Source organism: Typopeltis vanoorti, chromosome 1 (genome assembly GCF_054136105.1).
Source record: "Typopeltis vanoorti isolate ZY-2024b chromosome 1, IOZ_Tvanoo_1.0, whole genome shotgun sequence".
NCBI classification, from domain to species: Eukaryota; Metazoa; Arthropoda; class Arachnida; order Uropygi; family Thelyphonidae; genus Typopeltis; species Typopeltis vanoorti.
Window position 1 is genome coordinate 90,687,544 of NC_143549.1, and position 22,077 is coordinate 90,709,620.

A 22,077-nucleotide genomic window follows, 5' to 3' on the forward strand; every position below is an offset into this window, starting at 1 on the left:
TCGGGGGAGAGAGAAAATGGCAGAACTGCCATCGTAATAACTCAAGTTTCCTGGAAGAGAGGGGCCTACTTGTGCATACCATTGTTATATATGTTGTTTTATTTCCTTTCCTTTTTTTATTGTTATGATCTAAGTTGTTGCTATTTAGATAGAGGACATTTCTTTTTGATCCCTCTTTATATGTTCTATCGATACTCAAACTATCAATTCTGTGACCGTCCCTTAGATTGCTTCCGTGTGCGAATTCGATAAAGAAACTTCCCCTGGATTGAGCCAATTCCTTTATTTGAAAATCTGGAGCTGTCTCCTCGTTGAGTTTTGGAAAATTTCTTTGTTAATGCTGCGCCATCCAGAACCCTTAGATTTGAAAAAGCTTCTTAATCAAGGAGTGAATTATCAGAGTGACACACGGTTATATAATCTATATGATAACAGTTACCAAGTTAACTAAATCCCTTATTTTAAATTCTCAGTCGTGGTCTTCTCCAATTAGCTAGTTTCCTTGATGAGTGGTGCATTGGATTCATTCATCAGGCAATTTGTTGGGTGAAAGAAAAAGGGTTTATTCATCAAACTATCACAATAAAAATTTACAAGACTTGTCATATAACTAAAGTAAATCTTCTAAGTTAACAGACTTAACTATACATAACTTCAGTATTCCTAGTTGAATTTGACCACGAGATATTAATTATGAATCAATTCACTGATCTCTAACAATCGGATCTACAATTTCTCTCAATGCTTAACTTATCAAACTTCAAGCATTACTAAGCTATAACATACTACATACAAATTAACATCACACTATATCAGAATTCACTCTCAGAGATAAAACATTCTGGTATCAGGCTAAGCTCTAAAGTCCTGTTTCATATCTTATATAGGTCCTACTAATGAATAATTTTGCGCATTATTACACACAAAGTTCTTTTATACACACAAAGGAAACTAAACGATTCGTACGTTACCAGGCCCTTCGGACTTTATCGGGTATATCTCTCGATCCTTGCAATTCTTTCCACAGATCATTCCTTCTTCACAGTTGTTTTTTCGATGGGCCAGCCTGGAACTCACAATCATTAATTATCCTCTCCGATGTAAACGAGAATAGCTCTGCTTGTGTTGGTCCACGTGGTCTAGCATGATGATCAGCTTGCGTTGATTCTCCCGCTTTGCTGACGAAATGCCCGTACTTGGCTCGTTACTCGGCCACGTAACTGCGTCTAGACATCGTTCTGTTGACCGCTCTCACGTATTCATCTCAGCGAATTACTCGAGTTTGGCCCCTCGAGTGACCTGCGCCAAAGTTGAGAGAGAAGAAAAAAAGCCTAACAGAGAGCACAAGCTTATAACCTAACGTTGCTGGCTGGATGGGTGAAGCAAAAAATGCTTTTCTTGTTCCCCTGTATCTGTGTAAGATACAATGGATGAGGTGTTATTGAGCTTTCTGCTCGCCCTCTTGGGGCCTGAAGTTAGCTATGTTCGGTTTGTAGGAATTGATTTTGGTCTTTTATATTTTATATTTGCAGTATACTGCTTCATTGTAGTTGTTAGCTGGCTTGATCAGTGGATTTGAGTGCAGGGGTTGCCATGGGAAAGAATTTTTCAGTTAAATCACGGAGATGAGAAGGAATGTAAGGGATGTTTACTTCTCGATGGATCTGGGAGTTTCTTATGTACCATGGAGCATCCAGGATCATTCTTAGGCACTTATTCTGGATTATTTTTACTTTCTGTATGTTAGTTTTTGAGGTATGACTCCATGCTGGAGAAACGTAGATGATAACTGGGCGAATTACAGTTTTGTACAGAGTTAGCTTGTTTTGTAGATCTAATTTGCTTTTGCGGTTGATCAGGGGGTAGAGTTGTGCAATTACTTTGGATATTTTCACTCCTGTTAGTTTGATGTGGTTGCTAAATAGGAGTTTGTTATCTAGTTTCACTCCGAGATATGTAACTTCTGTCTCCCATGGAATCTTGACTCCATGGAGTTGAATGTCGTCCTTGCTGGTGACTTTTCTTCTGGAGAATAGTACACCCGAGCTTTTTAGGAGGTTTACCTGGATCCTTCAATCTGTTAGCCAAGTTTCTAGCGAACTGATACTGCCTTGCAGCCTTCTAATTGCCATTTGAGGGCTGAGAGAGAGATCTTGATAGTATCGCAGTGTCATCCGCATATAGCGCTGTGATGATATTGCTTGGGTTTGAGGGGGTGGGATATCAGCTGCATAGATCGGGAACAGTAGAGGTGCTAAGAGTGAGCCCTGTGGCACGCCTGCACGGATCTTGCGTCTGGTTGAAACTGTTCCATTCAGTTTGATTTGCATGTGTCTGTCATTTAGGTATACTTTAATTAGTTTAATTTTATTGGAGACATAAATTTTATCAGTATAGAGAAGGCCCTGATGCCATACCTTATCAAAGGCCTTGGCTATGTCGATGAAGACCGAAGCTGTGTGGAGGTTCCAGTTAAAGCCTGCTATGTATTCCACCAATGTGTATTTGTTGTACTGTGGAGTTCTTTGCGGAATCCGAATTGCTCGTCTGGGATAATTCCGAGCTTGTCAGTGATTACTTGTAGCCTGGTGAGGATAACCTTTTCGGTGACTTTTCCAAGACTAGAGAGTACAAGCTAGCGGCGTCAAGCTTTTTATATCGTACCTTGAGCGGCGCTCCTACAGCGTCATACTTTTCCGCTTGGCACTACTCCTTTGCACGCAGTTCCGGTCCTCTTCCACGCGTCTCCTGGGAAACTCCTGTGCGCAACTTACTCCGTGTGTACGTGACTGACATGGGGCAAGTTACTAATCCGAATATCTCGTTTGCAAACTTTGAACTTACTTTTACATACTAACATAATTCTCATCAAATTTTCTTCCATTGTTAAATTTACAAGAACGGGCAATATTTTCTTACATAGAATAGTCCAATATAAAAGCGTTTATTTAAAATATTTCAAGCAATTAACATCTCTACTTATATACAAGTATTTCTCTCAGTGTTTTGATGCTTGTAAAATCCTGAATGAGATATTTCACAACGAAATCTCTTCATTCAAGATTTCATTCAAGTCAGTCTAATACTAGTTGCAAATGCCATTTCTGCAGGGCTACATAAGCAACCTTATTAAGTAGAGACCTCGAGGGAGGCCACATACTACACACACTAGCTATCATATTTATTCTTGAATTCATTTATACTGCTTGCATTCACAACATCCAAAGGCAATCCATTGGATGTTGTGAGTGCAACAACAACATCCAAAGGCAATCCATTCCAATCATGCACCACCCCTCTGATAGAAAAATTTAGCCCTCACACCCTTCATGGCTGCCTTCATTCTCATCTTCCAAGGATGCCCTCTCGTCCTTTTCCCACCCTCCATAAAAAGGAAAATTCCATCAATTGAAATCCTGTATGATCCTTTCAGAAGTTTGTGTCAATCATATCATCCCTCTTTCTCCTGTTTGCTAGTGTCTGCAGTCTACAAGTTTTCAATCTGTCTTCATAATCAGTATTCCTCAATCCTGATATCATTTTGAACACTTTCCTTTGTACCCTCTCTAATATATATCAGAATCACAACGGAGACCAGACCTGCACACAACACAATAGTCCAAGTGAGGTCTTATCAATGCCTTGTAAAGAGGCAAAATGACATCTTTACATGTTTGCTAGATGGCCCCTGAACTTCAGCTTCCTATCTATTAACACCCCAAGATCGCTAGTCTCATCAGTTTCTTCTAGCCTAATCCCAGCAATATGATATAATATGACATTGGATATCTAATCACGCCAAAGTGAATGACTTTGCATTTACTCACATTGAACTGAGGCCCATTTTCCCATGTCCACAATTCGAGCCTATTTAAAACATTCTGCAAGTATTGCATATCAGCAGCATTCCTGATTACCCTACCTATCTCTTCATAATCAACAAATGACTTGGTCGCTTGTCAAATCCTTCCCAATGTCATTAATGTACAGATTGAATAACAGTGTACCGAGCACTGATCCTTTTGGGTGTCCACTTGCTATTTTTTTTTCTAATATTAATCTTTGTACTGATTATTGGCAGTACTACCCTTACATCAAACCCATTTTCTTCAATTTATGCAACAGTCTACCATGCTGTATTCTGTCAAAAGCTTTGGCAAAATCCAAAATTATCATGGTGTATCCATTCCCCTTGTCTAGTTCAGTGGTAACATTGTTATAGAATGTGAGCAAGTTACTAAAACATGACCTTCTCTTAGTAAACACACGTTGTTCATTGTAAAGAGATTCACTATCAACCCATTTCTGAATGTGGGCACCAACGGCATTCAGAAATGGGTTAATGAAAAATTTTCGAAAATCTTCACCCACCACTCCTGAGATACTAATTGGTCGATAGTTGGATACATCGGTCATTGCACCACCCTTGTGCAATGAATTACCATACATTCCTGGAATCTTGCCTGTTCTGAGACTCATATTAAACAGTTTGGTCAAAGGAATGGCCAGTTCAGCTGAACACTCTTTTAGCACATGTGCTGATATTCCATCAGTCCCTATTGCTGAATTCTTATTCAGTTTGTGCAACAGCTCTAATACCTCGGCCTCACACATCTGCGTTTCTTCATCTAGTGAAGAGGTAACAGTAAGCTCAATGTTGCGTTCACCAATTTGATAGCTTTTAACGAAATGGGCACTCGTTAACAGAACAACCTCTTCTGCATCTGTAACCCTCACGCCATCTGAATTTAAAAGAGTTATTCTTTCATGTTCATTCTTTCTTTTACTTGCAGCATATGGATAGAATTCTTGTGGATTGTCTTTAGCAAGCAGAGCCAGTTTCTTTTCATACTCAGACTTTGCTTTCCGTTAAAGTTGCGACCATTCTATCCTGCTGCTTATAACGTTCATAACGGATGTCATCCTTATGCAAACGTTATTCCTTCCACATCCTTTTCTTATGAATAGAGAGATTCGCTCTTTTATTTTTCTGATATATATATATATATGGCTGAATTCTTTCACCGAGTGTTATATGCTCAGGAAGATGACTTAGATTCTTGTCTTGTTCAGAAGATTTTTTTCCTCTCGTCCAGAAGGAATATTGGGTTCTTTCCTTCTATCTGTAATGCTGTGAACGTAGCATTGTAAAAATGTCTATGAACATACCATTATATATAAATGCCAACGAACATGAACCTTAGGCTACTGTGACCATAGCTATCCTTTAACCTTTTTATCTCTCCAGTGGTGCAAGAGTGGATTCGTTTTTGTTTTGCGATGATGTTCGAATCATGTTTATACATAAAGAGCCTTTCATGTTATTTGAACAGAAGAACTTTGTGTACTCATCCAACGACGGTAGGGTTTTTTCTCCATCATAGTTTGCATTCATTTTGCAGTAGCAAAATAAAGAGATTTGCCAGACCAGAATCCAATCACCTAACTAAGAAACCACTTTACTTTAATGATGGCTTCGGATTTCTGAAATGCATTGACGACTTTAAAGATGTACAAATATTTCCTCCTGAAATAAAAGCTGATTGCCAGAACAGGAGAAAGAAAAGAAAAAAAAATGTAAAGAAATATAAGTTGGTCAGCTAGGGAAGTTAAAGTAGGCTACATAAGAGGAGAAACAGGGCCGCATTTACCATTAGGCGCATGATGCGCAAGCTGGGGGCCTCACTCTCTATGGGGACCACATTTCAAAACCTTACTCCTCACAGAGAACAATAAAAAAAAAAAAAAAAAAAAAAACAGCATAGTTATAATTGGGAGGACTAGGGGCCATCCATGGAAACTGGGCAATAGTGTGGTTAGCAAGGGTGTTAGAACTAGATTTTTTACTTGGTGAATGAGTGGAATAAGTTGCCCGAGTCTGTTGTGGGTGCCATGACTGTCAATGAGTTCAAAGCAAAGTATGATAGATACTGTGTGGATGTTGAGTAGTTTAGGGCCTCCCTCGATGAGTCTAAGGACTCCTTGGAGTTGCCCGTAATAATAATAAGAATAGTTGCAAAATAAAATACTTATTTATAAATATTAAATTCATAATATAAAAACTAGACGCCGCTGAAAAATTTGTGAGGCCTCCCGCTTCCATTTGAAATACATTGTTCTTTCCTTAGAATATAAAGTTGGCAGGAACTGCTGTATTCCATGAAATTGATGTAAGTGTACCATTTCTTTGCTGGACGTATATACACGTCCAGCAAACCTGGATAGTTATTTTTAGTTATTAGTTATTTTTTTAAATTTAAATTTGAACTGATATATATATATATATATATTTATATATATATTTATATAAATACTTATTAATATATAAATAAATTTTTTTTTTTTTACCTTGGGAATAATGTATATTAGAGTTACCAAGTAATTTTATAAACTTGGTTATTTTACTCCTAATCCCAAGTAAGCAAACAGTTAAGTTTGCGCCTGAACGTAGTTCAAGCCCATCTTTACAATGAGTTGCCCTGGTGTTGCACCACCTTTAGACTTGAACTACGTTCAGGCGCAAACTTAACCGTTTGCTTACTTGGGATTAGGAGTAAAATAAACAAGTTTATAAAATTATTGGTAACCCTAATATATATATATATATATATAGACTATATAAAGTTCAGCGAGTCCAAGCGTAAGCAAATACCTGGATAGTACAACACCAGGGCAACTCATAGTCCACCTGGTAGAGTGCAACACAGAGGCAACTCATAGTAAGAGTGGTGCAGGCTCCGTTCACTGTTCTTGGTATTTACCCATAATGTGAACTTAGCTCCTAGGAGCTGTATTACTGTTTTACATTATGAGAATAGGTCACTACCATAATCGGTTTCAACCTTTATTGAGGTGTCATCAGCGAGTAGGTAGACGTAGATATAATACGAAGTTTTTGTAGCGAAACAATATGGGATGTAATATCCCTTAATTTAAATTATCATTTTATATTATAGAGTATATATATATATATATATATATATATATATATATACAGGGTGTTCGGGATAAATTTGACATATTTATAATTAATTATATTTTTCCGTAAGTTACATGTATTAACACACACTTCTCTTCATTTAAAAGTTTGGACCCTTCTTCATTCATATACAAGATGTCAGAAAGGATGGATAGCTGGAACCCACCTGAATCATGGAAGAGAATAACTTGTATCATGATGATTCGTGCCCGCCATCAAAATAAGGATATTACGACTGCTGCCCAATGCTCCCTGAATACAGTAAAAACAATCAGGCATGAACTAGAGACTTGCAATGGTGACTACGAGGATGTAGCAAGAAGAAAGATCCCTAGCAGACGATCTGATTGCGTTCGTACAGCAGAATTCCTCGCAAATCTGCAGGAACAGGTGTTGAAGAACCCTGGCATTGGAATTCGGGCTTTGTTCGTGAAGTTGCTAACTGTAGTCAAGCCCTGGATAACAAGGGTAGGCAATGGTAGGCCGTATGTATGGCAGCAGGATTCGGCCCCTTGCCACACCTCTGGGAAAAGTCAAAAATGGTTGTCTGAAAATTTCTACGACTTCACCAGTCCAAATGTTTGGCCTCCAAACTCCCCAGACCTTAACCCCATGGATTATTTTGTATGGGGCGCAGTTGAAAAAGACACCAATCGCACTTCCAGTAATACAAAAGCCCAATTAATGGATAAAATTAAAACAGTTTTTGCGGCCCTTCCCAGGGAGACTGTAGCATCAGCTTGTTCGAGGTTCCAAAGCAGAATTGAAGCTGTGATCGATGCTAATGGTGGTTATTTTGAGTAAATCTTGTTGATAGTATTGTAATTAACTCTGTCTGTAATGTTTTTTTGTCAATTCATTAAATTTAATAGATACAAAGAAGATTTTCTTTTTCCTTACGAAACTGTCAAATTTATCCCGAACACCCTGTATTTTTTTTTTTTAATGCAAATATATACCAATGTTGTGTTATTTTTAGTTTATTAAAATGAGCTGCTGTTATGGAAATATCGACTTTTATTTTCAATAAACTATAAAAAATATAATAAAAGCGTATGAATTTGATTAACTGAAATAGATTTGTTCTTTTGGGGCCTCATTATGATATTGCGCCTAGGGCCTCAAAAAGTATAAATGCGGCCCTGAGGAGAAAAGAAAGTAATACAGCAAGCTCTTTATTGCGGTTGACCATCTGTTCGAAGACTGAGTGGTAAAAGTTTAAGTTCAAAGCAGAGAACTCCTGATATCAGTGTATCATATACAGAATTCAGTGGCCATATCTGAGAACCACATTGACATGAGTCATTCACAAGTATTGTCGTGAGTTTAGTTCTCTTTAGCAATCCCCCCCCCTCCCCTCTTACTTAATAAGATTACTCATCCATTTGACTCCTACTCTATTTATTCTTCGAACTCTCGGGACACATTCTGATATCGCATCATTTAAGTATTGTTTAAATGCTTCCAATGCACTCTCGATATTGTTTTCATCCTTCAACCGATCCTATTCCACTGAACTCGGTATACTCCTCAGTTGGTCATAATTTCCTGCTTTGTAGTTCAACATGTAACCTTTTCTGAATGGAACATTCACAAACTTAGTCACTTCCCAAGGGAGTACCGCATAATCACTGTCACCAACCGGAGGCAGAATAGTTACGTCTTTAACTGAAACGCCCTCTGACACTATAATCAAATCTAATACTCTTTGACCTCGAGTTCCTTCTGTCACATGCTGCTTGAGGAAGTTGTCCTGCAACAGCTCAATAAATGCATTTTCATTCTTCTCATGAGATTCTACTACTACCCAATTTATATTTGGATAATGAAAGTCTCCATTATGATTATTCTTTTCGCTCTCATCTTGGCTATTTAGTGATGCATTTCTTCATCACTAGCAATCGATCCATCAGGTCTGTAACAACACCCCACTATGTAATTGATCTTCTTAGATTCCACCTCACACTAGATGGCTTCAAACTCATTGCCACACGAAATACTGTTAGCAGTAGTACTACAATCACAGCTATCGACTCTAACTGGATTCAAGTCATCTGATATCATTAGCAGCATATCCCCTCCTCTCTATCCTTCCTAAAAATACTGCGCCCTTGACACTCGATACCAGTTAGCATGTCTGATTCTGATAGGCAGGTCTCACTTATACCTACAATCTGAGGTCGCAACATAATTACTAAGGCAATCTCTATTCCTTTGTTTCTGATACTCCTAGCATTCGTGTACAGACATAATAATATACCTGTTTGTTCTTTTGTGTTGTCTTGTCTGTAGTCTGCCTGACACAGTTGGATAACTTGCAGATCTCTATTCTCTAATGTCTTATACCTGTAGACATCTTTGCACACATTTGATGGGTCCGAATTTTTATTTTATTATTATTTTTTTTTTTTATAAAATTTTTGTATTATTGTTGTAGTTTACAATCAATATACCAAAAGATTAGGCTAAAGAGTTGTCTAAAAATCCTTTAACGCCTTTTATTCCTTCATAGAAAAGTAGCTGGGATCGTTATAGCTGTATCTGACTTTTGGAGACTGAGTGGGCAATTCAATCTCCACTGGGAGCCAATCCGAAATAGCCTGTCCATGACTATCGCTAATTATAAGCGGCGTGATAAAACGACAGAGTCCCTGCAGTACCTGGCAATAGATTTATTGTCTGAAACAATTTGGGTTCTATGGTCGATTTTTTTATTTTTACTGGACGAAAAACCCGAGTTTTTGGGAGAGAAAAAAAAACCGCGCCAGAGATCGGTTAAACTCGGGAACCGGTAGAAGAAAGGCTTAGTAAAAGTTCCTCTGGTCGCCTACTAGAATTACGGTTGATTCTAGTTACAGAAGGCACAGTTGAGTACTGTGTGATCGGATTGCCAGGATATCACCCAGCTGGACATGCTACAATGATGTATGTGAGAGTGGATTGAAAATAGCAGTAAGTGGAACATTTCAATGTTAATGCACAGTGAGATTAAATGGAAACATTGCTCGTGTATTAGAAAATATTGGCAAGAGTGGCGGTTAAAGTTTTGGAAAAGTTGGACCATGGGTGGGCCTGGATTTTTTTTCCCCACTTTTATCAATTTTATATATTTCTTGTAATTTTTTATTTGTTTTACCAGGTCCAGAAACCGTGCTCTATAATGAAACTTTGTCAAGCCAATTCAGGCCTCCAGTAAGCGGAGAAGTGGTTTCACACCTAAAGACAATCACAAAACCGGTAGCGGGATATGAACATCCATGCCCGTAGCAGATTTGAACCTGCGATTTGTTGGTCGGAGGAAGGGTACGCTAAACCACTCGGCCAACTAGGCCTATGCTATTTACTCTCTTTCTGGAACATGTTGCAGTTGATTTGGATAAAGGAAATGGCTACACTGACACTGTTGGACTTTGCAGGCATTTTACAGGACACTACATAATAATGTGAGTAAATAGGAATGGATATGAAGCTGGTGACGTAGATGTAAGAAAACGGATGTAAGAAATAATTGATGTTTCTTCATCAGATGCTCCTAGAGAGAAAGACAGATGCCTGTTTTGAGGGATGAAAAGCCCTTTCAACCCCCTGAGATCTACTTACACGTCACTTTTTCTCGTACTAGATGAAATCTTTCCACCAAAGGCCATCACCGGCCTGCAATGTAGAGGCTTGATAGAGAAGGAAAGCTTACGTTTTATAAGCACTACTTTGAGCTTTAGTGTGGATCATAATTTGCTAGGGGGGGGGAGATTTTGTGTAATTGAGTATGGCTCGACTTTTTATGTAATTGAGTTTGCTTTGTCCATGATTGTTAGACTGTGTTAAGTATTGTTTATGCAACTTATTTTGGTTGTGTTTCATATTGCTATGACTAAGTGTAGCAACCTAATATTTATTAAGATAGGTACTTTCATGACATTAATTTTCTTCATTTCTGTAATTATATTCGCTTGTTTCAGTTTTCATGGTATGTTATTATCGTTGTCTTAATCACAGAAACAGAAAGTTTAGTCACTGGTTTGAGGAAACGATGTTAATCCTAGAAACGCTTAAGAATTATTCCAATCTTATATACTACTCACATAAAGCAACACCATTTTCTCTCAGAGTAAATTGATCACCTTTAGACCTCACTGATATTAATGTGTGATCACCGGAATTTACACTTCAGAATTTTGAACTGTATTGTGTTTAGGAGAACAGTGGAACAGTTTTTTGTAGTATACTTTGCTTATTCTCCCTGCAGAGGTTAAGTTTTGGTCCCATGTAAAAAGTACCATTTATGATGTCATTGGACTTATATGCCATTTTCAGTACTGGCCCTAAAAGCTCTTCCCACACACTACATTGTCAAAGTATTAGCATGCAAAACGTTCTGAACCGAACCTGTTTCAGTGATTTTCATGTTTGCCAGGGGGAAAATTATAGAATGCATTATTTCAATGAAGTACTGGACTGAAATCCAAAATGCCCTGAAATAATTGCAAACTCAAAATATAAACATGAAGCTTTTTACAATAATTTGTTGATATAATTTTTTTTATTTAAAAATAAAATGAAATATAAGTAACACTATGAGAGCTTCCAGAAGTCTGCAGCTATATCTTCTTCTTCTGCGTTTGTTTAACATAAATTATTTCTCTACTGGTAGTGAGGAGCTTACTCAATCTCGAAGCTAGAAATGTAGATGCGTCACTGTTAATGGAATAATTAATAAATAAAATTAATTTTTATACAGGTACCTCTGTAGGTGGCGGTAACGTTCATAACACTAGACCGACGATGAAGTTTTTTTTAGTGTTTTAGGCCTATTTTTTTTCAGCAGGTTCCAGATTTAGTCCTTTTTTTTTTTTTTTCAAAACTCCGTTTTTAAATACGCGATTTTTAAAAAAATAATAATAATAATAAAGACTCCGGGAGAAGCTGTGAAACAGAATGTCCCAGTGAATGATCTAAACAGAAAAATGCTGGCATCAATAGAAGAACTAATGTGAAGGTGGAGACAACACATCAATCAAATCTTAATAGCAGTGATAGAATACAGATAAAAACGGAGTACATAAAAATTGATTTCTGCCAACCATCTAACTTAGGGATAATAAAAGGCATTAAAGAAATGAAAAATGGAAAAGCTGCAGAACATGATGGGATCACTGCAGTCCTAAAAAACTGACATAATTATTGTAGATAGGCTCTGTTCACTATTCCTGAATATTTGAGAAACAGAAGAGAGTCTCCCCCCCACCTAGTGATTGGAATACAAGGATAATAGTAAAAATAACAAAAAAAAAAAAAAAAGAGAGAGAGAGAGATTTAGTAATTGTAATAATTGGAGTACATACGCCTGGTATATGTTACTAGCTTTTTTTTTTTTTCCAAGATTATCCTTTCAAGAATCTTAATATTTTAAATGAGGGTATGAGAAGACAGTAGTTTGGTTTTTAGGCCAAACAGATCTTGACCACATTAACCTTAAGAATAATCACTGAACAGTCTGGTGAATTTAACCCTATATTTATTGTTCGTAGATTATGAAAACCCTTCGATTTCATATATAACGGAATGCCACAGAAGATAATAAACCTCACAAAGTATGTCCATAATAAATTCCAATGCCAGGTGCGACATGATGGATATTACGGATATTTCAAACTGTATCTTGAATACTGCAAGAATGTCTGCTATCTTCTTTATTTATACTGGTGTTAGATCATGTTTTAGAACATACAGAAATGACACACATCAGAGGAATGTAATGAATGAAAAGACATGGAAAACAGGTTAAGGAATGACATTATAAAGATTCAGGGTATTCAAAATTCCAAAACAAAAGCCGAAATGTTATAGCTAAACAAATAATGAAACCGTTATTATGAAATGACACACCCAGGCAGTCAACTAAAGATTGTAAACAAATCAGCATGGTGATTATCTTTCAAGCTCTTATAAATTAACATCTGCCCTCAAGGCTAAGTTGATTAATTTTTTAGCGAGTTTACGACTGCAAATTGCTGGTACATAAAGTGAGTTGTTATCAATGAAAAGTCAACTACGATAATTATATTTAGAGTTAGTGACTGAATTTGGAGGAAAAGGGATGGTAATAAGGTAGTCTATCCGGAGTGTGTGAAATGATAGATGAAAGAGTGGATCGTCAAAAAAGATAGTGACATGCTAAAATCTACTGGGAGGGTTAAACCTTCAGGGCTTCCTGAAAAGCGGTATGACAGCTTTCAATCGCACTCACTTCAAGTACTGCTCACAATTATTAGTACTGTCCTATGAATAGTAATAACGTCACTGGTAAGTTTGAATGTGTGATTATTCTAAGGAAGAGTGGAAGATCACAATGCCTTTTATTCAGATTTATAAAAATAATAATAAATAAATGAATAAAATATACAATAAACCAAAAGGCCTGTGTAGCTCAGCGGAAGTAGTGCTTGCTTCCTCTGCGCTAAGCCGCACGAAGACAGACTTATAGTTCGAGTCTAGTCGCCGACTGGAGGAACTTTTTCTAAGCCTTTCTTCGACCGGTTCCAGAGTTGATCGATCTCTGGCACGAGCAAGCGGGTTTTTTCTCCAGGAAACTTTGGTTTTTCCCATGAACTCAAGAAAATCGACCGTAAAACCCACATTATTTTAGACAGTAACATATCCTGTTAGGGTTAGATACCAAGAAATGGCAGCACTTGTTTGCCACTCTCTTCTTCGGCAGCCACCGATGAAGAGACTGGCAAACAAGGGCTTTGCCAGTGCTTTTGGAGACTGCTCACTCAGTCTCCAAAAGCTAGATAGGTTTTAAAGGCCTCGACTACTCCTTATAAGGGAATAAAAGGCGTTAGCTTATTATTTATTTATTATTTTACAATAAATCCAAATGATTATCAGTGCCAGAGTAGGAGGGGAGGGGACATTCCTTTGGTACAAATATACGAACTATATTTGTGAAAACTGTATGCAATAGAAATGGATACAGAAGTAGGGATTGTTCCATATATAATAACCTAAAAATTGCCAATACTTTTTAGGTTTCTTGATTCTCAAGTGAAAAAAAAAAAGTATAATAGACTATATAAGAGCTAATAGGAAAACCACTAATATGGTACTTGATAGCCGGGTATTTAGAGGTGTAGAAATCAAATCTGATCATTATCTGTTACAAGAAAAATTAAGAATACTCCCAAGATGGTTTAAAATTAATCAAATCAATGCTGAGAGAAACTCCAGAAATTTTTTAGACGTGAACTCTTGGATGATAAAAGTATTAACTACCTTTATTTGTAAAGAATAAATGGAAAACTAGAACAAATAGAAGAAAATATTCTATCTCAAATGATTATCAATGCCAGAGTAGAGAATGTACCACTTGGTATACAAATCGAGAAAATCCTGTGGAGAAGATGGAATAAATATAGAAATTTTTGAATATGCAGATAGAATGGAATAATTTAAAAAAATATATTAATAGATGCAGTAACAGAATACCTTGGAACAAAAAAAAGTAAATGGACAGGATAAGGGGAATAAGAAACATTGAAGCAATTCAAAAACAAGAAAGAAGCATATAAACAATGGATAAATAAAATTACTAAAAGAACAAATTAATTATAAATACAAAACAGCAATAATAAAAAAAAAAAAAGCATGCCGAAAAAAGAAGAGAAACATGGGATAACCTCATAGCAAAATTAGAAAGAGATCTTATAGTGAAGAAGCCAAATACATACAAACTTCTAAGAAATATGAGGCAAAAGAAAAAGTGAAACTTGAAATCATCAAAGAGCAAACTAGCTGGGCTTCTTCCAAAAGTTTGGAAAGATAGTAATGAATCTAAAAGTGATATAATGTTAACTACTAACTATGCAGTGGAAACATAACATTACAAGAAATCCAACAAGCAATATAGTTCAGAAATTCTGAAAAATCCCCTGGAGAAGATGGAATAATCTAGAACACATTGAATATGTAGACTTCCTATTGATCAAACGACTTTTAAAATTATTTATTTATGGATACAGACTTCGAGATTTTTCAATATATAATAACTTAATTACCATATCTGGCAGCAAGGAAAAATCTCAGAAAGTTGAAATAAGGCAATTATCAAACCAATATATATATAAAGGTGAATTATGGGCCATAAGAACCGCAGAAGAAAAAAATTATAGAAATTGGAGAAATTAAATTCCTAAGAAGGACAGCAGGCTATAGTCTCTGGGGGGAGGGAGAGAGAAGAAAGAAATACCTAAAGAACGAAATAGACTCAGTATTGGGTAAAATACATGAATATAAGTAGGGAATTGAACATGTTGAAAGAATGGATTCAAGGCCACCCAAAAAAGAAATACTCCGATACCACCCAGTTGGAGGACATAGGCGTCAGGGACGACCAACTAAGATGGAAAGAGGCGGGAGCAAGCCATTGGGCCTAAATACATGAAAGTATTATTATTATTATTATTGTTATTATTATTATTATTTTAACAATCTTTTTTTAAGAAATGCAAATTAGGTACCTTTTAATTAAAAGATATTTTTCAAATTAAAACTCTCCATGGCCATGAAGTTTGGAGAAGAAGCCTCTTTATCAGTATAGTAGTGGAATACGAAATATGGAGTTACATATGGGGGGGGGAGGCAAACAAAAATTGGAAAGTATCATAAATAAAAATACTGCACAAATTTTGCAAATAAAGGAATACTGAAGAAGTGTATAAATGTCTTTATTATTATGACGTAACACCTCCAAGGACTCACGTAGAAGGATATACACACAACTCACCGTCTCCCCTACTACTACCAATATCGACCACCAAAAACCGATAGTTTGTACACCAAAAGGCAAATATGTTTCTTTAAGTTTAAAATTTTCTTTTACTTTTCCGTACTCCGAAACATAATTAAATATCACTAAACGAACTGGTTTAGTTGTAAACATTTTTGCTTATATACAGTTAAAGAATGAGAAGTGGATTTAAAAATATATGTTTATAATGTTCACAATATTCATTTTCCAAATATAAATATATTTTATATTAAATTAATTAATAATCTAAAGAAATATTTTCCTCAACCATATATCTATATTTGAAGGGTGGGGGGGGGGTCTGAAATTTTCCACAGAGCTTATACTTTATATTATATTTTTACGTTCTTTCGATAGATCCTTCGTAGCTCAGTCGGTATAGACGAAGCTCTTTGGTCAGAAAGACCTGGTTTCGATTCCTGTCTATGACGTAAGCAAACTTTATCTGGTCTCTTTCGACTAAAAGGTGAGTTTTTTTTCACTCGGAAACTCGAGCTTTTCGTCCCTCCGAATAGGCAAACCGGACCGTTAACACAGAGATTTACAGTCAAAAAATACATACTTGAAATCATTGGAGGCTCAACCAGTCCTGAGGGACGGATGAAGAAAATTGGGAATATCCCACACGACAACAACAATAACTCTTTCGATATTATGACTTCATAATCGCTATAAATAATAATATAAATAAATCTTTGTGTGCGCGCGAGCGCGCGTATAATTGTACGTTAAATATAGTCTGCAAAAATGAAGGTTGGGACCAATGTGATATATTTCAACAGGTTATGGTGTTGCAATTAATAATATTTTTTTTAAGCCATCATTCCAACATAAATAACCAGCTGTTCAATTTTTTTTTTTTCTCTCTCCCACAATTACTGTACAATTTCTATGGAAAAGAATCTCCAAGTTTCGGCTATCCTTTCAAGTGATAGGAAGTATAACCCTCAGGTATAGCATTTTCGTAGTAAGTCTCCAGGACGTCTCGACATTTATACTTCTGTTAGAAACATCTGAATTCAAATCGTGTCGAGGACGAAAGGACCTTTTAAGGACTTTTCGATTGAAAATGAGCTGATCGGTTTGCATACGGAGGTGGCAGAGTAACTCTCGATACCCACGAATGAAAAAACAAAATTTCTTAATGGATACTTTAATTTTTCTCCCCAAAACAAATAATCAAAATCAGCCAGAAAAAACTTTTACACACATACGCACAGGTAAGAGTAGACAACTCAAGAGCTTCATAGCCCTAGTTTCGGATGTAATTTCTACCGAGAGGAATCCCCCCCCCCCAATAAACATCTAATATGAATAATTGTATTAACAGTATTTCATAGTAATTTGAAATGAATATATTGAATCTAGGATCCAAATCGTGCTAGGATCCAAATATTAGACAATGTTAGAAGTATCCTTCTTGCTCAAGATGAGGGAGAGGGAATATCATTGTAGCCACATCTCTGGCAAGACTGTTGGACAGCAATTTTCATCCAGTTGACCACATAGCGCTAAGGGAGAAACAACAACATGATTAACAATTTGTCATCGTAGTTTTTTTAGAAAATGCATACATTGGAAAGGAAATTTTTTGCGTTAAAAAGATTAATCATTAAGTTTAGAATTTTTAGTGCGAATAAATTAATGTTTTAACATGTTTAGAGGAAAGTTTAAGAATTATAAAAATTCGTTCCGATTAACAGTCGTAGCGATAAGAAGTGTGCATCTTTAAAATGAGAGGGAGATTAATCAACCAAATTGATCTATTCTGTCAGTGAATAATATCTAAGAGATTCATCTCAGATGTGAAAAGATTTGAGGGGGTTTGTGCAGAGTTACTAATTAATTTTTATTTATATTTATCTTTTCTTTCAGAAATAAAGTAACTTTGAAACGAAAGATCAACTAATTTATTTATCATTAAATTAATAAACATTTGAATTATTATTAATAATAATAAGCTAATGCCTTTTATTCCCTTATACGGAGTAGGCGAGGCCTTTAAACCCCATCTAGCTTTTGGAGACTGAGTGTGCAGTTCAATCTCCACCGGTAGCCAATCAGAGATAGCCGGCCCATGACTATCACTAATTATAGGTGGCCATCGATGAAGAGACCGGAAAACAAATCTTGAGATCTCTTGGCACCTAATCCTAACCGGGTGAGTTACTGTCTGAAATAATGCGGGTTCTACAATCGATTGTCTTGAGTTTACGGGATGAAAAACCCGCTTGATCATGCCAGAGATCGACTAACTTGGGAACTGGTCGAAATAAGGCTTAGATTAAGTTCCTCCATTCAGCGACTGGACTTGAACTATAAATCTCTCTTCGGGCGACCTAGCGTAGAGGATGCAAGCGGCACTTTTACTGAACTACACAGACCTATTAATTTATAATTTATATATTTATTCAAATAATTTAATTTAATTAATCCAGTTATGAGAAAAACAATGTTATCTAAATATGATAGTATTTTAATTTTGGTCAATTTTATTCCTAAAACAATTATTCAAGATAATAAAATCGCTAATAGCTACTATTGCTGCCTATTATTTGCTATCACAGTTACAACGGACATCGCGATCCTTTTTTTCAAAGATGATCTATGAACTCCAATACTATCGACTTGTATTGAGAATACGAACTTATAGATAACCATTCCGGTAACAAACTCTAAGCTTTTGACGTGATTGAGGATTTTTTTAAAGATATTTTGCCACTGAGAAGGATAATTCCACTCGATAACTGTCTTGTATTAACAGAAAACTTTTTGCCAGTGGTGTATATGAGAATTAATCTGCGCTACCTACGGATAATTTTAGACTCTTCTGACGTAGCTGAAGGATTTGGCGTTTCCTCACAGCGATTAAAAATACGACCCGCCCTTTGAAAAGATACTGGTATATTGATGGCATGCTCCGCCCTCTTTGATGGGCGTGGAACGAAGCTAGTAAATCAATATCTTGGAATTTTCGCAAGCTGGATGCCAGTAAGTTCTCAGCGTGGCAAAATGAAGCAGTTTCCACATTCTATTTTCTTCGCTGTAAATATTTTTGTTCGCTTTTAGGATATAAACACGAAAATTTCATGCAGCTCTCAGGAACACCATTATAAAAGGTTCCTCTAATTTACTAATTAAGTGCAATATTATTATTATTATCATTATTATTACATTAACTCTCCTGGAATCGAAGACTTATATTTATCTAAATATTTTTCAAAAACATTTCGAAAGTGATTAAGATTTGGCATTCCCTTGAAACTACCTCTGTTATGTAAGAAGTATACGTGGGAAGGACGCGGCCAGTGTGTTGGAATCTCGCCAAGAATACGAATACTGAACCTTAAAAAAAAAAAAAAAAAAAAAAAAAAAAAAAAAAAAAAAACTGATTTAGCCATTTAAAAGCAGTACTTCAATACAAACTAAGAAGTTCTGGTTAAAACAAATATTCTGAGTGTATTTCAGTAAAAAGTTATTTAAATAACTGTGATCATGGAGAAATGTAGCTCCGTGAGTTAAGACAGAACTGAAATAATGAATGTGAATCCAAATTTCGAGTAAGGTCTGTCTGAAAAGTACTTTATCCATAATGCAGTATTTAATTTTCATTTCTTTCAAGAAGTAAATAGGCTATGAATAAATATAGAAAAAACAGTCAGAAAAAAAAAAAGGTGCATTTTTTGACTCATGGTGAAAACTCCTTTGTCGTTTCTTCCAAAGACACTTCTGGACCTTAAGATACTGAATGCTATTGAATTTCTCATAATCTTTGGATATTCGCTATTCAGTATTATATGTGTTAATTAAATGGAAAAAATATAAAAATATGTAAATAAAAATATGAAAATTATTAGTCCTATCATTCTACTTATTTCTAGTAGAATAGTATCAATTATTCCTAATTTATGACAATCTCACTCGACAACTAAGAAACTATGATCACACAGTTTTCACATTAGATAATTCAGCCTGCTTAGAGAGAGAGAGAGAGAGAGATACATCATGATACTTATCAAACCGCTATAGGCCTCTAATAAGCATTATGGTAATTTTATAGGAAGATCAATATCATCTGTCACTTAACTAAGAATTTTTTTAATCTCGATGATCCTCTTCACGAAATGTCTGAAGCTTGGTTTCCGAGCTATCTAACTGCTAGGCAGTTAGATAACTCGGAAACCGTGCTCTAGAGACCAAACACGAAACATTTTTTGAGCCATTCAGACTAATAGAATATAGAATAACAGATAATACAATAAAAACAAACATCTGTCACCTCCAGATAATCAGTTGTCTTTAGACCTCCCTGGTTTTGTTACATACGTCTTATAGCCGAATACATTCGGCTATAAGACGTATTTCATTCGTTCTATAAGACATTCATTCGACTAAATAATAGTGAGAATTAATACTACAAAAGTATAAGATATCAATGATAATGACGAGATTTTTTTTAAATCTCTCCAGTCGGACTTCTCGTTACAATGTCAAGCTTTCTTTGTCCATTAAACTTCTTAAAGGTTCGATGTAGTTATTATTATTATCATCATCATCTTCATCAGACCTCTATGGAGTCAAGTGACTCATCGTAGGAGGTCGTACTATTACACACAGTTTATCATACCGTACCTTAAATCTATTCACAATCTCCGCATTCACAACACTCTCGGGCAATGCATTCCAATCCCGCCATTCTCAATGCAAAAGAATCTGCTCCTCACCCCATCCTTATATAGCTTCCACGAATGATCCCTTGCTTTCCCTTTGTTCTTTCCCATTCTATGTAAAACATCATCCACATTAATCTGATAACAACTCCTTAATAACTTATATATCTCAATCATATCCTCCTCTTCTTATTCACTAGTCTCTTCAATTAACATTTCCTCAATCTGTCTTCATGCTCAACATTCCAGAGATCAGAAACCACCTTAGGCAATCGTCTCTGGACCTTTTCTAATATCTCCTCGTCCTTTTGAAAACCGAGTGACCAAATCTGTGCACACTGCTTAATTTGCCGCCCTGGTTGGCCGAATGGTTAACATACCCGATCTCCGACCAAAAGGGCGCAGATTCAAATCTCACTACAGACATGGATGTTTGTGATTGTCTTTAGGTGGGAAATGAATTTTATCGCAGTGTAAGACCACTATCCCGTTTACTGGAGGACTAAAGTGGCTTTAATAAGTTTCATGCTTGATCTATAGAGCAAGGTTTCCGGACTATGCAAAAAATAAATTAAAAAAAATTACTAAAATACAAAATTTATTAAAACTGGAAAAAAAAATTCTTTGCTGACCCACGATACAAATGTACTATAGGTTTACTAATAACCTTTCGTGGGTGGTAAACACATAAAGCCATAGTCCATAACCATAACATCCTTACTTCTATACGTCAGTGTCCTCTGCATCATTGCCATAATCCGTTGTCCTGTCTTCACGATTCTAGCAAGATCTTTATCCACAATCACTACCAAATCCCTCATTTCCGCCACTTCCTTCAATATATTTTCACCAAATCTCGTATCTATTTTCACCAAATATTCTGCATCCGATCTTATTAACTTAAATTTAAAACTTTACACCTTTCAATATTAAACTGGCAACCCCAATCACTTGCCCATTTAGTCATTGCATTCGGCATCACAACTGCTCTATTTAGTCTCTTAACCTTTGGTATACATTCTGATATTGCCTCCACTAGATAGTTCTTGAGTAAGGTCCATGCAACATTGATATCCTTTCCATCCAGTTCCTCAATCCATATTATGGCTGCAAGCTGTCTTCTAATCTTCTCATAATCATCATCCTTATGGGTCCACATGTATCCTTTCCTAACAGAAGTTTCATATGGTTAGCCACCCTCCAAGTGATTACGTCATGGTCACTCTCACCAACTGGTGGAAGTTTAGTAAATAATCTTTAAGATTCCCATTCATTTATTTAGTTAAATTTATATGAGAGGAAGTTTGAAGAAATATTAATAATAGAAACAATTATAAACGATCAATATATTAGCTTATAAAAGCTATAAGCTTTTTGCGACTTCACAGACATCATAAATAGGGAATTTAATCTTTAAAACAACAACAAACAAAAAAAACATGACTTGGTGTAATTCCATAGGACCAAAGCATAAATAAAACAATTAGATTTACATCCCAGTCATAAATCTCTTAATTTAATTATTTAACCTCTTTATTTATTTATTTAATTTTAATACAGGATAATAAATCATGAAACACTTAAATAAGCAAACATTTTCTTATTTAATTGCTTAGGGG

General features: G+C 35.9%; 1 long non-coding RNA gene across 1 annotated transcript in view; it reads right to left on the minus strand.

The window, feature by feature from the left end:
• Positions 1 to 16,925: 16,925 nt before the first annotated feature.
• Positions 16,926 to 22,077, minus strand: part of LOC150110195 (uncharacterized) — a 122,828-nt gene continuing 117,676 nt past the window's right edge. Inside the window, exon 2 of the long non-coding RNA XR_016548264.1 lies at positions 16,926 to 17,299. This is a non-coding gene — a long non-coding RNA (uncharacterized LOC150110195). The remainder of the gene's footprint in view (positions 17,300 to 22,077) is intronic.